Below are 17,469 nucleotides of genomic sequence, written 5' to 3'. Positions count from 1 at the left end.
GATTTTAACGTATTCCGGGGAGGAATATCTCATGAATGAATATTGGAATTTGGTAAAGTATGAACGTGGGCATGCTAAGCTGGCGGTTCATCCTAATGTTCCGTGATTACTCGTTCTCACGTAGAGAAGGGTAAGTCATGTGTGGGAACGGCAGGAGGTCCCAGTCCTTATGATTAATTTGGACAGATAGGACTAACCTCGGGTGGCAGCTGTTGAGGGTATCCCAGTTACTACATCACCCGGGTGCACGAACGTCGTAGCTACACAGAATTCATACAGTCCGGACAGTCAGAGTCTAGTATTAGGCTTTGCATGAGTTAATGATTTATCTTGTTTAATTGAATTGTGTGAACTATATGTTGATCCATGAATTGAATTACATAAGCTTACCCTATATTTCCTATCTTGTCTGTTTTGTACGTTCGTTTGTCTTTCTGTAGCAATGATCATCCATGTGGATGTGAGCAGAAGGAGACGAGCTGCTGGAAGAGGCACTGGAGGAAGATAGCTTAGTTGAGGTAGAAGTTAAGACCGAACAATAGAATCGTTCGGTTAGTATATTAGTTAGTTGTAAGATGATCGTTCGATCACCTTTTCACTCTTCTTTTGTAGGACCATTCGGTATAGCCCTTTTGTAAACCGTTCGGTCAGGGCTTGCTTATGTTGCTTGGTTTTTAATTTTTCTTGTTTCTCTGTAAGGCCTTTCGGCCACAAGCGTACCTCGCTATTTTTGTAAGACTCATCTCTAATATTATTCAATGTGATTATTCTATTATATAGTTTTAGACTGTATTTTTGGGATGTTGCATTATCCAATTAATTCTTTAATAAATTAGACTTATTAATTACTTTTTTAAGTTTGTTAGTTGAGTTAAATAAACAAAATCAATTTTTTAAAAAAGTTATTATTTAAACGAGTTGAGAGTTCAAAGTTCTAAAAGTTTCATACCAAGGATTCATGAATAACTTGTTATATATATATATATATATATATATATATATATATATATATATATATATATATATATATATATATATATATTAGTTTATATTTCATTGAGATGATTGTAAATTTGTTTCAAATTCAGAATCTGAGTTAATATTAAGTTGCATGTGTAAAATATTAGGGTTTTTTTTAATGAATCGTTTCTAAAGTTTATGCGTATTTTCTATTAATAGATTAGTACTAAAATATTGATAAAGTTGGGAAATAATTTTAGAGAAATCGTAAAAAATAAAATTACTTAAGTGCTATAAATTTCTTTGCGGATAAATTTTTGAGTATTATAAATGAGACAATATTCATGTTTGTCACATAAATTATCTTTATCTTATCTTTATATTTTATCTTTAGTTAATTCGTTATTATTTGTTATTTATATTTTGGGTTTAACTCCTTAGTGTAGAAAAGACTTTAGATGTCTGTTATTTTGGGTCTTTTACGTCTGAGTTCGACTTGACGTCTATTTGGGTAACGTTGATGGGACGTCGGACCCCAATCAGACGTCTATATAGACGTCTGACCTGTACAGATTGAACGTCTATATACACATCTGACCTGAACAAATCAGACGTCTAAAACATAGTCGTATTTGATTGGATCTTTCTCTGCTTAAGGCCTCTCGGGTTATTGTTAACACTTCAACAAGTGTACCGAATCGTATCAAGTAATAATAATTGGTAAGACCAAGTATCGTTTCCCAAAAGACTCACGGCCTAGACAATTATGTGATTTCTTGATTAAATTAGACTTGTAAACAAAATCATTGAGGTTGAATTGCGAAAAATAAACATGAATGCAAGTTTTGATCAATTGGATTGAAAGATGCAAAAGTGATTGATGTAAAATATGGAATAATGACATTGTTGGGTTTTCTGACTTATCCTATCCACTCTCATGTATTCATGAATTCATCTTTCTTCATTAATGTTAATGTCACTTTCTAATTCACCTTAAACCCGATGTCTCGGTAAAGAAAGCCTACTCCTAATCAGTAGTTTACAATGTCTTGTCTCCCTAGCAATTATTCATGCATTACATTCGCACAGAAGCTTAAAGGCAACTGATCCTCCTATTCCTATGTCTAGGTAATATTGCTTCTGGGAGAATTTCCCCAGTTCTAGATTTTCCCGTATGTGCCCATATCGACAAAATCAATAATCATGCAATTGAATGAGTTAAACAAAGCATGCATAGAGTAAAGAGAAAAAACCCTAACAATTAATGAAGTAAAGCATATATAACCAAGAATCAATTCAATACTTAAGAGTTTCAAAGGATTACATCGTTTCCCCAACAACAATGGAGGTTTAGTTCACCATAGACATGGTGAAACTAGATGAAAATAATGAAAGATAGAACCCTAAAAGTTGAAGATGGGAGCTTTAGCATCCAAAATCCGCCTCCAAAGGGTGGAAGGAGTGTAATTTCGCCTCTTTCTATCCAAAGATACCAACCCTAGGTCGACTAAACCCTTATATAGTTTATTAAAAATTACAAAAAATAGGCCCAAGCCCAATTAAATGGCGCTCAGCGGCAGTTTGGCGCTCAGCGGTAAGTGTGGTTCTAAAGAATGATGCTCAGTGGTAAAAGTTGCGCTCAGCGGTGACTGCGATACTTGAATTTGCCCTCAGCGATGCCGCTTAAGCGCGAAACAGTGTATCCATCAGCCAAATTGGCGCTCAGTGGTGCAAATGGCGTTGAGCGGTGATAAGAATTCTTCTTTTGTGCACTTTTCCTTCCTTTCCTGAGTCCAACTCCTTACTAATTCAACTTCTTTCATCCAATTCATCTTAATTCCTGTCAAAACAAGGAAAACCAAGCATAAAACCCATCCAACTCTCTTATTTCCAAAACTGAAGCAAAAACATGATTTCAAGCTAGTTTCTAGGTCATAAAGGTTGATTTTAATGTCAAAAATAAGTATAAAATAACGGTTTTTCAACCGTTATCAGTTGTTCCTGGCTCATGGTGATTCGAGTTTACAACTTTATATTTTAGTTGAAGAGAATGGATTGTACGTTTTATTTGTATTGGATGGTTTTAAAAACATAGTGGAGGGAATTGGAAGAGTGCAAAACGCAAGAAATCGCCGCCCAAGGACACGAGAAAAATTGCACCAAAACTCAACGATTAATCTCATCAAAGAGTAATGTAATTGGTTCAAATCAAAGATTAGTTCATCTATAATATCATATCACATATACATAGGTTTCTTCTATGCTGTAAACTAATTTTCTTTGTGTTTTATATTTAATCGAAATTGAAATTCATTATTTGATTTGAAACCTCAAAACCAAAGAAAGAGTTCTCTTATAGTGATCAGATTCTATGCACTCAACTTGACCCATGTCAAGGTCCTTCAGTCAAGCTCTTCATGTCGATCTCCTTTAATCAAACTTTTAAGGCCTAGTTTTATCAGTCGAGCTCCTCAGGCCAACCTTAAAGTCTCTCCTAGGCCAATCTCCAAGATCAGTCACAACATGGCCGAGTGGTATTACAACATGGCATAACAGAATGACTAGCTAATAAGAGCATGGTCAAATAACAACAATAATAAGAAATTAACATCTTAATGTAGATTAAAGTATGATTAGGTGGTCATTAGGTTGACAGAAGGTTAAAGTCCATCACAACTACTGTATATAAAGGTTTAAGGTATGACTTTAAGATGATATACATATAATATGCATCAATTGTTAGCTAATAAACAGTCATTTATTGTCTTTATCTTTTACAAATATCATTTGACATTGTGGATAACATGAAACCTGAACACCATGGACAATATGAAAATCGAGTACTATAAACATTTTGGAAACCAACCTAGAAAATAACTCAATCCATTCAGTTTACTGTAAGAACCGAGAAGTTTAGAAGTGTTTAGAGTAGACAGGTGTAAGCAAAGGATGGGACCAAGCAGTTTAAATCAAAATAAGATTGATATATAAATGAAAAGTTTCAAAAGTCTCGTCACATTCTCTGAATACAGTTTTATCTCTCCAATGTCTTCTACTCTCTTCTTTTCTTCTCCTTCTCTCTAGAGTTCTTTAATCTCAATTCATCTGTTCAACATTCAGACTGTACCTAAAGAATTTGTGTGTTAAGAGCTTGCATTTCATCGATCAGTGTAGTGGTTAGAGCCGGTATGTTTCATTCCTTTAATTCTTGTGAATTTCTAGAATTTCTGGCACATGCAAGTAAACCTTGTTGTTTGCATGTGTTCATCAACCTTCTCTTTCTCTTTCTAACTTCCTTTTTTTGTACTTTGGTTGGTGTCTTCTCACCAATCAGTGAGTTATAGGTGTTCTTAGGATTTTTTGGAAGTGATCAAATTTCTGGAAAGGTAGAAGCCGTTCGGTTTGGTTAAGAGGTAAGATAAGCTAGTTAATTCAATTGTTTGGTTGATGATGTATGAAAGCGTTGTTTGATGGTTTTGCATGTGGGTGAAATTGAATGTTTGGGTGTTAGACATTGTTTGTGTGACATGTTAAATGCTGTGATTATTGAGTTGTCGATTATGCAAACTTTGTAGTGAATTCTGGGTTAAGAAAAATGTCTAGTTTTTGGTAAATTATAGTGTATTTTCACTCTGCAAAAGTTCTGCAGAATTATGCAGAAAGTCGAGCCGCTCGGGCAGGTTCAGGTACTCGGTCATCAATTTCGTTTGGTCTTAGCTGTATTCAGTTTCGTAGTAGTATTCGGTCTTAGTGTTGCTCGGTTTCGTACTGACGTTCGGTTTTACAATATTCGTTTTTGGCCTTGGCAATATTTGGTTTGGTATTAGTGTTCATTATTAGTCATACTCGGTTCTGTATTAGTGTTCGGTTTAGTAGTGCTAGGTTTCATATAAGTGTTAGGTTTTGTATTCACGTTCGGTTTAGTAGTGTTCGGTTTTGTATTAGCGTTCAGTTTAGTAGTGCTAGGTTTTGTATAATTGTTAGGTTTTGTATTCACGTTCGGTCTTAGCAGTGTTCGGTTCTGTATAAGCGTTCGATTTAGTAGTGCTAGGTTTCGTATAAGTGTTAGGTTTTGTATTCACGTTCGGTCTTAGCAATGTTCTGTTTTGTATTCGCGTTCGGTCTTTGAGTAGTGCTCGATCTCGTACTAGCACTCGGTCTCTTAGTAGCTCTTGGTGTTCTACTAGGGTTTAGTCTAACCTTAGTCCTCAGTTTTACATAAGTATTTGGTCTAAGTTATAAGTGTTCGGTTTAATTCTGGTGATTCGGTTATTCTAAGAGTTCGAGATAGTATAAATGTTCAGCAGTGTTCTAGCATTCGGTACTTAACTGAGTTCGGCTTATGCTTAGGCCTGATAGGTCATTGATCGTTCGCTTGTACTCAGGGGTTGTGTTGTTGTCGTTAGGTCTTCTTCTAGGAAAGGTTATTTATTCTTTAAATGATGATTTCACTGTTTGACTCTGATTGCTTAGTATAATTGCATACTATGTATGAAAAATTGTATTAATATTCAAATAAGGTATGATGTTCAACCTGGTATGAAAGAGAATTCCAAGAGGGGGTATAGTATGAATATGGATAGCAAAATCTACGGCGTTCATCCTGACATTCTAATGACTACCAAGTCTCAAGTAGAGATGGGTAAGTCATGTCGTGAGAATAGTAGGAGACCTTAGCCGAGGGGGATCCTACGGTGAGTGATAACGGATTAACCTTGTGTGGCAGCTGATGGGTTTCCAGTTACCACACCCACGAGTGCACGAACGACCAAAAGCTACATATTCATACTAGTCCGGACGGTCGAGTTGCAGTGGTCAGTCAATATGGATTTATATGTTTTTTTTTTTCTATATGTATGATTATCTGATATGTTTGTTTGTAATGTATGTTCATATGATTATTAAATTACATTAGCTTACCCTTCTTTTCTATTTTGCTATGTTGCTCGTTCGACATTTTTTCTATGCAATGATCATTCGGTAGATGTGAGTAGAAGATTGTGAGTGTTCGGTGGAGCAGACGTTGGACGGAGAGGACACAGCGGTTTAGACTAGGACCGATCAATCATGTGGATATTTTGTTTGGACTGATCGTTTGTGTTTATAGTTTTGTTCCTTAGGCATATTTATGTAAAGTTTTAATTTTATGGTTATTTTGGATAACTGTGTTGTTAATACTTTATTACTTAGTAGATGACTGATCTATAGTATAATTTTATGTGATGACTCTATTATATAATTATACTATATTTTTGGGATGTTACTGTACAATCCGTCTTGTTTTTGGTAAACCAAATTCAAGCCTTCTAACTAAGCTAGGTTTAATAAATGAGCAAAATTTTATTCATATTTGTTTTTAGTCAGGTAGAAATTTGAAGAGCTTGAACCATACGATTAATTTGAAAAATATAATAAGAAATAATAATTTTATACAAGTGTTTTTATATAAGATTCTTATATAATTATAAGAAATATAAACTAAGATGATTGATAGTCCTGATTATGGTGAACTTAAGATTGTATAAGAAATAGAGAAGTAATAAGATACAAAATGGTTTTATATAAGAAACTTATATAATAAGAGGGTATTGTGAAACAAATTTAAAAATGACAAAAAAACTTGGGTAAGGTGATTTATATAGATAAAGGGAATCTGAAATCTGAGAAAAAAAAAACAGAATAGTGATAATATTGACCACTTTCTAAAATCTGGAAAAAAAAAATCTCCAATGGTATGCGTGTTTCATGAAATAGTAGTTTTAGTGTAACCAATACAACAAACGACATCTAAAACATGTGGATGTGAATTACAAGTTTCTTTACTTTTGTTCATTTGGCTTGCTAAATAATTCAGTACTGCAAGTTGTGATGTTTCACATCATTGCATTATTCTTATGGTTCAATTTTGTCACTTTATATCTAATCTATGTATATGAAGGGGATTTTTCTATGTTCACTCTTTTTTTCATTTTTATTTTTAAGTTACTGTTTTATTTAAGTTTGATTGATTTTTTAAATTTAACTGTTCCTTTAAATTTAGTTACTTTTTAAATTAAATTAAAAAATCATCTACTAAATAAATAAAAACTATTTATAAAAGGATATTTGCTTTAAAAAATCACACTACATTTTTATAAGAAATGATTAAGTTTGGTATGATTATATAATTTGACATTTAATTATTTTGATACATCAAATTATATTTATCATTTATTATTATATAAAAATATTAATAAAAGATTAATAAATAAGAAACAATCATGACGGACAAACCAATTCATAATCAAATAATACATAATAAACTTTCATACTAATATTAGAAAATAAAACAAAATACCATTTAATAATCTTTCTTTTTACCGAGTTTATATTTTAGTAAATTTATCAGTAAAATAATTTTTTTTAATATTAAAAACTTTAAATTCAATCTCTTTACAATGAAATGGACATTTATTCTATGGTTTTCTAAGAATCCAATCAATTATATTTTGATATTACGTTTAAAAATCTAGAGATTTATTAATCTCAAATATGTATCATTACTTAATGATACATGATACAGAAAGTAACTTGATGAAAAGAATTTTTTTTAATGTTCATATATAATATTTTTAAATCAAAACAAAATTATCATTATTAATTAACTTTAAACCCTATCTTCTAATATTTCTAAAAGTGATCTCTATGACATAGTACATAACTGTATATAATAGAAAATATCAGTTATTATAATAAAAATAATTATATGATAAACTAAAAAAAATTTTAAAAGTATTTCAGGATAAATTTTAAAAGTCAAAATAATAATAATGTAAATAAATATTTTTAAAAGACACTTTAACCAATATTTTATAATTTATAAGGTATCAAGTTTTAAAAAAACTATATTGAATATTTGGAAGAAAAAAAAACTAATATTTGCTAACATATAGTTATTTAAGCCTATAAATAATTTCAATTCTCAACCTTCATTAACACGTTATTATAATACAATTAGTGTTATTATATATTCCCCTTCCACTACAGGAAATGTGCTGATTACCGAAGGCATATTATCGACGGCCTTTCAGTCCTTCGGTAAGGATCATTTACCGAAGGCTTTCCCGACGGCTCTCATTAAGTTATTTATCGAGGGTTAGACATAACATACCGAGGGTCTTTGGCCTTCGGTAATGTCCACGATAATTTAAGTTCTCGAATTTGGTATTCGTTCCCATATACTCAGAATTTCCCCAATTTCCCTCCCCTTTCCTCGTCTCCAGCTCCCCTCTCCTTTCCTTCCCCATTGTGCTCGTGCCGTGAATTAACGGTTGCTCTAGTCTCCGTTGCTTGGTTGGTTCATTGACGGTGGTTTGGGGGTTGGGTGCTAGGTTTGGTGACGCTGCCTTGTGGGTTGTGGTGGGTGGTCGTTTGTGGCGATTTGGGGGTTCTGTAGCAGTGTTGTGGCGGTGTGGTGACAGTGCTGTGACAGTGTGACGACGGTGCTGTAGTGGCGTGACGACGGTGCTGTGGCGGCGTGACCAGGGCTTCCACTATCGCAAGGCGAGGCCAATGTAGGGGTCTGTGACGAGGTAAGAGGTGTGCTCTGAACTTGTGAATGAACTGTGTGAATGAACTGTGTGCAAATGTATAATGAAAACCCCTAATTCACTTCCATTCCAAATGAAAGACGTGTGCTCTGCATCAAATCAGAACATCTGAACCAAGCAGGGAAAATGAAACTTAGGTTTAGTTCAACAAAATGTGTTTTTTTCCCTTAATCTTTTTTGTTTTCATTGATAAATAGAAATGGGTAACTTCATTTTCTCTGTGATTCAAAACTAAGTATATTTTCTTGTAATATATATGAGATAGAATTTAACACATGTAATCTAGTTTCTTAGGGGATAAGGAAGTTGTGTTCTGGTTTGGTAGATGATGTCAATGTAAGGTTGATCCAAAATTGCAGTGCTGAATTATTCTCTCCTAAAAACGAAAGAATGAGTGTAGATTGATTGACGATGCTGTGAAGATTGCATTTTTAACTTTAAGTTTGTTCTGGGAATCTGCCATAATTTTTTACTTTTTTTTTTCTTATTTAATTTATTCGTGCTGTTGGGATGGAGATGTGCCTAATCTCTCAGGTCCTGGAAATGAATGGTTAATCCCTTTCCACATGGTAGGCTTACTGGATCTGGCCTGAACCTTTTCTTCCTTAAAGACTACAGTTTTTCCCATTAGTGTCCAACTCCTTATTGGTATCATTTCAATTTTAATTTCTTGTTTTGTTTCTATATGGTTATATATTGCTTCTGCTTGTGTGCTTGTTGTAGATTGCTTAAAAACCTCTTTTGCTGCATATACTGATCATGCTTATTAAAACTCTCTTTCATTCATAACAGGTTGAATGCAAAGAATTTTTTTACAGAGATTTGCCAGAACTGGATGATTCTATTGCTGATAAGCTTCTCCCTGGATGCAGCACAGTGGAGCAGGTGACCTTTTTACCCGTTCTATGATTGTTAACTGAAGTGAGGAATTTTGTTGAGTTGAAATCAGAGTAAAATTCTCTAGCATGAATTGTCAGGTCAAAGACTTATTGTTACAGAGATGCCTAGAGGTGGAGCAAACAGCTCGAGAACAAGCAACTGATAATGCTATCTTAGATCAGATTTCTAAGGTAATATTACATTAGATTGATTTTGTCTTATCTCCTAGGTTATTACCATGTACCTTGCACGTGTTTTCTATGTGTGCATAATGAAGCACACTTGCATCTAACATGGATATACCGAGTAATCATCATCATCTTCATTATTTTTGGTAGACATCCATTTTAGAATTTGGATTTAAAGTCCAATATCTCATAAACTTGTAAAGTGAAATTCAAGCTTTATTAGCTCTATTGAAATTGCCTTTCTAGTTGATGTAGGATTAAACACCACCTTTAAGACTGAAATTATTTAAAGGTTAGGACTGTATTTAATTTATGGAGCCAACCTATTAGAAATACAGGTATTGATTGCATGATGCGTCATTTTCAGGCCAATCTTTTTACATTTTTATTCACAGTTTAATGGGAAGACAAACAAACTCTGATCTCTCTCAGGCAAAAATGAAACTAAGTGAGCAACAACTGGCATCTCTCTCAAGTCCAAAGGCTGTGAACCAATATCTTGAGCATCAGAAGGAAAATATAACAAATTTGATAAAACAGAATCTGGCAGTGGGTGATATATATAGGCGTGAAAATCTGCAGGTAGCATGTTTGCTTAAGATGTGTCCATTATATACATATTTGTTCAGGTCATGCTGACAACAAATTCTTTCTCCTTGTCAAAATATGGAACAAGTGGACCAATTCTCAGTGATCTGTCTAAGTATAAAGGTCACTTTTGCTTATAAAAATGATTTGTGCATTTGTGTGTTTTGTAGTTTGCTACCGAGGATCTCGTCAAAGAGGTTGAGAATTCCATTGCTGAATTCAAACGTCAAAATCAAGAATATGATGAGGAACGGGTGAAGGATCAGGTTTGCATCATACTTCCTTGTTTATTTACTGTTGTTTATTGTTTTGGCTGCTTCATCGGTTCATGTATATATGTAGAACTACAGATATCTTGAACTGTTTTCAAAATGGTCCATGTAGGGATAGGACTTCATACTGCATACCATTTTGATTAACTATATTATATATGCATCACATTCTGCAGCAACAACGCTCTGTTTTTTTTTTCGTCCTTCGGTAATTACCGAGGGCTTGGCCCTCGGTAATTACCGAAGGGCAAAAGCCCTCGGTAAATGTTAGCGACAAGGGATTTACCGAGGGCTCTGTGGCCGTCGATAAGCCTTCGGTAATTACCTTTTACCGACGGTTTTGGGCTGTTTCCGAGGGCTTATGGCCTTCGGTAATGCCCTTCTTTTTTGTAGTGTTCTCTTCATTTTTAATTAATAGTTTATCACGAGCTATTCCAGCTTTCGTAAAATCATAAAATACGTAATAAAAATATTTAGCGATTTTATATATTTATTATCTAACCAAATTATAAATATTATATTGGCATAATTTATTTCATCATACATTTAAAAAGAAGTAACTTCTAGCATTTCAAAACAGAACTATTTATCTTTTTTTTGGGAAATTTTATAAAATAATTTTTGTCCTCCCATTAAGAACCCAAAAAATATTTTTACGCGTTTATCTTTTACGTAAACGGCAGAATTTTTATTTATTAATTCACTTAATATAGTAATAAATTAAAACAATTATTATAATTTTGCTTGAAATAAGAGCAAAACATAATTGTTTCAAATTATTATAAAGTAGTAGTAGTAGTATTTTTAATTATTATGAATAAATTAATTGAATAAGTGAGATTTTCCACACTTCACTTTCGTGGAAGAAAGTGGGAGAAGACTTTGAGAGGCTGCGTAGAAAATATGAAAAATGTTTCTTTCTTACTTTTTTTTTGTTACGTTTTGATCCCATAAAGTTGCAAGACAGGAAAAGTTGGGGAACAATTTTATAAATAAATAAATATATTGAGTATTTTTTGTAAAATATTTTTTTTTCATAAAACATATACAATATTAATTATAACTACTAAATTGTTACATATACTAGTTATTGGTATTATAAATTATTTTTTTAAGTTCCAAGATTACAAATTATCATACTTATATTTGTTTTTCTTATTAGTTGCAACATTCCAAAATCTTATGAAAAAAACAAACTTAATAATTGATTTTACCTAAAAAAGGAATGGTAAAAAACCATACTTTCTATAATACCTTTTAATTTTATCATTTACTAGCATTTATCCACTCCAAACATTCTTTTAAACTGACAACATTAAATGATCATGACAAAAGAAAAAACAAAACAAAGAAACAGACCACACAAAGGTAAGCTAATATACCAAAAAATATACATATAATTAAAGCATAAATACTACATATAATAAATGAATAAAGCAATCCAAAACATACAGTTGTTGACTGACTATCTAGATAAGCTATAAATGTCGAGTTATAGCGGGTCATGCACTTGTGGTGCTCTGCAGAGCATTATTAATGGGTTTCACCCTACCATACTCACAAGGTTAGTCTGTTAAACAACACCTTAGGCCAAGGTAAAGCCCTAGACTAGGACTTTATGCTACTCTCACCACATGTCTCACCTCTCTCTACTTGAGAATGAAGGACCATTATTAGAGTGTCAAGATGATCCCTAGTTCTGAGCTCCCTACATTCATACCAAGAACACTTTGATACAACCATTAAGAATCTTCCTTAGAAGTCTTACAAACCTCAAATTTATACCATCGTATATTTCAAACCACTTCAATGAACATAAAAGTAATAATCATGTTGATTACTTCCAAACATATAAGAAATACAAATAAAACAACCAAAACACACATTCTCATCACAAACTCATATTTAAATAAACATCATACATCTTCCTCATCATGTTATTAACCAACCATTATTTCATCACTCATATAATCATTACACACATTAAACACATCGTAAAAGGTATGAGTAAACTTAGTTAAAATTCTGGTATTTTCTCTCAGTCATCAGATTTGCTCGCTCAACTAAAAGGGTCACATAACACACTTGCTCAACAACCAATATGCTCGCTCAGGGATAAAATCACTGGAACTTACAGATTTAAAATCTTCTAAAAGTCGCCCAACCACCATAGACTCGTTATGCGAACCCAAAAATATTGGGCTTTGCTCGCCTAGTGACCATACTCACGCAACGAGTTTGTAGAATTCCGCAGAATAGTAATCATGCATAATATGGACCTACCAACCTCAAACTTTCTTGCTTCAACCATACCTTCAATTCCTACACAAACCAAATTGTTATTTTAGACCTTAGATGTAACTCACCAACATATTTATGATTCAACTTAAGCACCAATATGATTATTTCACCATAATTTAAACTCATCAATCAAAAATCAACATTTAAAAGCTTACAACTCAATTCTTCCCATTTATAATCACATTTTCGTAAACTAAGTGTTCAAACAAGTTCTAAATTAACTAAAAACATACCTTAAATATCAGGTTTCTCCATTTAACTCTTATCTCAAAATTTCACTTATTAAAACCCTCCCTTTTAGACCAAAACTAGTCTATAACTCTACCTAGTTACTACTTTCCAATTCAACATCATATTTTTTTGTTAACTAAGGTTTTTGACAAGTTTTAAATGACGCTAAAACAAATCCTAAACCGCAATTATCACTCCAAAGTCGCTCCTCTAGAAATTCACATACCAAAACCTCAATTTAGAACACAAACTAGTCCAACAACACTCTCTTTTAACCACTTTCAATTCTATATAAGCTTTTTACCTAATTAAACTCTAAAAGAACAACATCAAATGATTAAGCAAGTACCAATTCACAATCACTCATAACAACATTCATCAATAGACAAATATTCACTCATCAATACACAAACATCACTGAGCATTCATCTCAATTTGTAACAGATTCAACTAAGCATACATCTCACACTCAACCAAACATAATTACATACTTCTTAACACGAAATAAAACAAATATTAGTTTCCCTTACCTTTTTAGAAGACCAAACTGTTTTAAAGAACCCTATATCACTATTAATTATAGCTCAAAAAGTACACCTACAGACAACGAAAACATGATCAGGGTACACCATTAAAACCACTGATCAGTAAAGAGCTTAAAAGAAAACTCAAACAATACATGCGATAGAGCAAAACCCTAGATGCATTGGAAAATGTTAAACCAAAGAAAAGAGTATAAATTTGACTTACTCTATTTGAGAAACTGATTAGTTAGAGTTGAAGATCTCATTGCAAGGATCACACATGCAGCCTCCGATCTTCAAACAAATAAACATGGTGCGAGAACCCTTAGAGAGGAAAAATAACTCTAGAAAAATGATTTCTAAGGAGATAATGTTTTAAAAATAAAACTCGTATATAATTAAACTATTTATATTAAAACCATTTAATATTAAAATATTTGAGTATCACTATTTTTAAACTACTATCATTTCTAAAATATCATTTTCTAAGTTTTTACATTAGTCAATAATAAAAATTGATATTTAATTTAATTATAAAATGTTAAGAAAAAGTCATATTAATTATGCTCTAAAATTTTACTGAATTATATTAAAGTATGTTTTTTCACCAACTAATAATAGATAGACATTATTAAAGAATAATATTTTTTTAAATTGATCATAGCACATGCGATTAAACTTAATATTTATTTTTGGTTTAGAAAACAACGTGTTTGGATCAATGTGTTTGAGCGTATAAAAACCTTTTGGAACATCGCAGTTTATGTGCCAAAAACTAAAAAATATGATAAGAAATGAAAAATAATATATAAATAAGTGTAATTAGAAAGAATATTTTTTAGTGCATTTAAAATCTTAAACTATCAATAATTTGTATAATTTTCTTAATCAAGTTTAAAAAACAATGTTAAATGTGAGTGATAACTCTTTTTACATTTTCTACATTGTCAAAGTTTTCAATTTTCAAAACATTTACCAATTTTTTAAATTTCTGACAATGAGATAATGTATCACAAAAAAATAAAAATAAAAAACCAAATTTTGATGTGGTTCCATTCTATTACTCAATTTTACAAAAAACGTCATTGTTTTTTTTTTTCATTTTATTTTAAGTTTTTTCTATAACATTCCATCATTCTATTAAAAGCTTAATATATTGTTAAATTTTGTAAAAACTGAAAAACTTTGACGGTAAAATAGAAAAAAAAAATATTCGATTTTTAACTATTAGTTGTTAGATTAAAAAAAATCCCCTTTAATGTTTAACCACAATTATAATTATTCTGTTTTTCTATAATTTATACAATTTCCAATTTAGCCTAGTTTTTTTAAAAATATTTTGATTAATTAATTACATCTTTTATACTTTAAAAGATGTTGGATTTAAATATCAAAATAGAAAATATAATTTAAATTAAGAATACTGGACTAAAGTCGCGATGTTTTTTAAAATCTGAAAATCAATATTGGCAATATAAAAACGAAAATATAGGATGAAAAATATAAAAAAAAAATCATAATTTAGTTTAAACATATTAAAAAAAATATTTTTAATAACCTTCTTTTCAATGGCACACAATTCGTTAATCACAATGATTATAAATAAATAAATTATTTTTAAAATTCTAAAATATTACTTTATAAAAAAATAAAAATATAAATACTAAGTCATCGCCACCAACTACTTCAATCATTTTCAGTCTTGGTCTTCGTCGTTTTCCGAAACCACTTTATTTTTTAGTTTCTATTCTTCTATTCTCAATTCTACATGATTTAGAGCATTTTTTTTTTCTCATTTCGGAAGATAGTAAAATAATATTTTTATCAGAAACTATGATTTGTATAACATTAATAAAATTAATATTAATATGACATTTGTATCACTTAAAGCATGAATTACGTCCATTAACCATACTTTGAACTTTACACTTCGAAACCACCAACTTACACATTGAAATACAACATACATCAATGACCAATGATATTACATGATACAACTTCAACTTACTTCATACAACACTCAATGTTTCATTTAAAACAACTTAAGATCAAAAGAAAATTGAACTAGAACTGAACCCCTTGCACAACGCACACCTTCGCATAGCGAAACCATAAGCTTCTCGCACAGCGACCTCACTCGCTATGCGAATCCTTAGACAAAGACCAACTCCTCATAACCACTCGCATATCAGTTAAGCTCGCTATGCGAATAAACTATGAATTGTATTAGACCTCAAACCCCTTGCATAGCGTCCCAACTCGCTATGCGAGAACCTCAGACAATGGCTCATGCTCCATAAGCACTCACAAAGCGAAACCCATTCGCTATTCGAATAAAAGAATAATAGTTCCAGACCCCAACCAGTAGCATAGCGACTTGATTCGTTATCCAGATCGACAAACATAGAGCAACCCTCTCAATCCATTCGCAAAACGCACCCATTCGCTGTGCGAATGCCTTGGCAGAGAGCACCTCGCTAAGGTGACTTGCTATGCGAATCCATTCGCACAACGAGTCTGCATAATTTGCAGAACGAAATTCTGCAGAATTAGGCAACTCAACCACCACTTACCAATTCTACTCAAATTTCCCAACTTCTAACACTCCTAGATTGTTCTATATGCTTAATTAGACTTGACTAAATGATTCTAAACCTTACTAACATCAATCTAAAGGGTTTATGCATCAAATCCTACTCTAAAACCTCAATTTCATCAACTTAGAGACTCAAATTCTAATCTACCACTTTGAACCTGATTTTGACCAATTTGATGACTCAAACAAGTCACATATGACTTATCCAAACTGCCCCAGCAAACCATAACAGTACTTGACCTCTAATGCTCAAATTCACTACCTCACTTCCTCTAAATTGACTTAAACAAGCACAATTCACTTCACATTTTACTTGATCACCACTATAACAGATTACTCACATTGATATATTCAATTACAGCAGCACACAACATCCAATTCAGTTCATAATCATCATTCCACAGTTTTTCACAATTTAACATTCAAAGAACATACATTCACAACCTAAATTTTCAACCAAACAACACTATAACACAAAATTTATCACACACAGAACAAACTAATAACTGAAATACAACCTAGCTTCCCTTACCTCAGAGGTTAACAGTCCAGAACACTAAATCGCTCCAACCGTACCTTACACTACAAGGGAACTCAACAGAAACCTACAACTCACCAATTGGTGATAAAAAACAGCTCTTAGAGCTTGAATTTAACTAGAAATTGAAGGAAGAAACTGCTAACCACATGCAAAGAAGAAACTATGCATGCTCATAGTCTAGTGAAGAGCGGATAACAGTGGAAACCACTTACCAACTGAAGAACACAAAATTGATCGATCCAAAACGAAGCCTTCAACGCCAGGATCGCCTAGGCACCTCTTGATTGTCGAACAGATAACTCAGTAGAGAGAGATTGTAGAGAGAAGTCAGAGAACTCTGAGGAATAGAGTTCTATAGAGATGAAGTGTTCTTAGAATAATGAGAAGTGTTTTAAAGTAAAATAATCTGTCTCATTATTTTAATACACATATCTGCCCTATAACACTCTATTTTCCAGGTCCTTACAATATAAACATGACAAATTAATATGATTAGGGATTATAAATATGATTAGGGATTATAAATACTTAGAAATTGATATTTTAAAAATAATAATGAGTTAAAAATAATGAAACTTGATTATTTTAATAATAAAATGTTTTAACATAAATAGTTTTGTTATGAACAAATTTTATTATTTTATAACACACTATATATCTATAAACTATTTTCCTACACTTCTCTTTATAACTTCTTCTATGTTCATTAAAGAATCAAGACAATAAGATTAATTCTTGTAGTAAGCTATTCAATTTGGATTGATAAGCTTCTTCGTTTGTATAATTTGAGTTTTAGTTCT

General features: G+C 32.0%; 1 long non-coding RNA gene across 1 annotated transcript; it reads left to right on the top strand.

Annotated features, from left to right (window-relative positions):
* The first annotated feature begins 9,918 nt into the window (after positions 1-9,918).
* LOC124824613 (uncharacterized) lies at positions 9,919-10,512 on the top strand. The gene is made up of 3 exons (XR_015782509.1): positions 9,919-9,954; positions 10,049-10,198; positions 10,375-10,512. It is a non-coding gene; the product is annotated as an uncharacterized LOC124824613 (long non-coding RNA).
* Positions 10,513-17,469: the final 6,957 nt, after the last annotated feature.

Source organism: Vigna umbellata, chromosome 10 (genome assembly GCF_029865625.1).
Source record: "Vigna umbellata cultivar VRB3 chromosome 10, Vumbellata_1.0, whole genome shotgun sequence".
Lineage (NCBI taxonomy): Eukaryota > Viridiplantae > Streptophyta > Magnoliopsida > Fabales > Fabaceae > Vigna > Vigna umbellata.
This window is presented reverse-complemented; position numbering and strand designations above follow the sequence as displayed.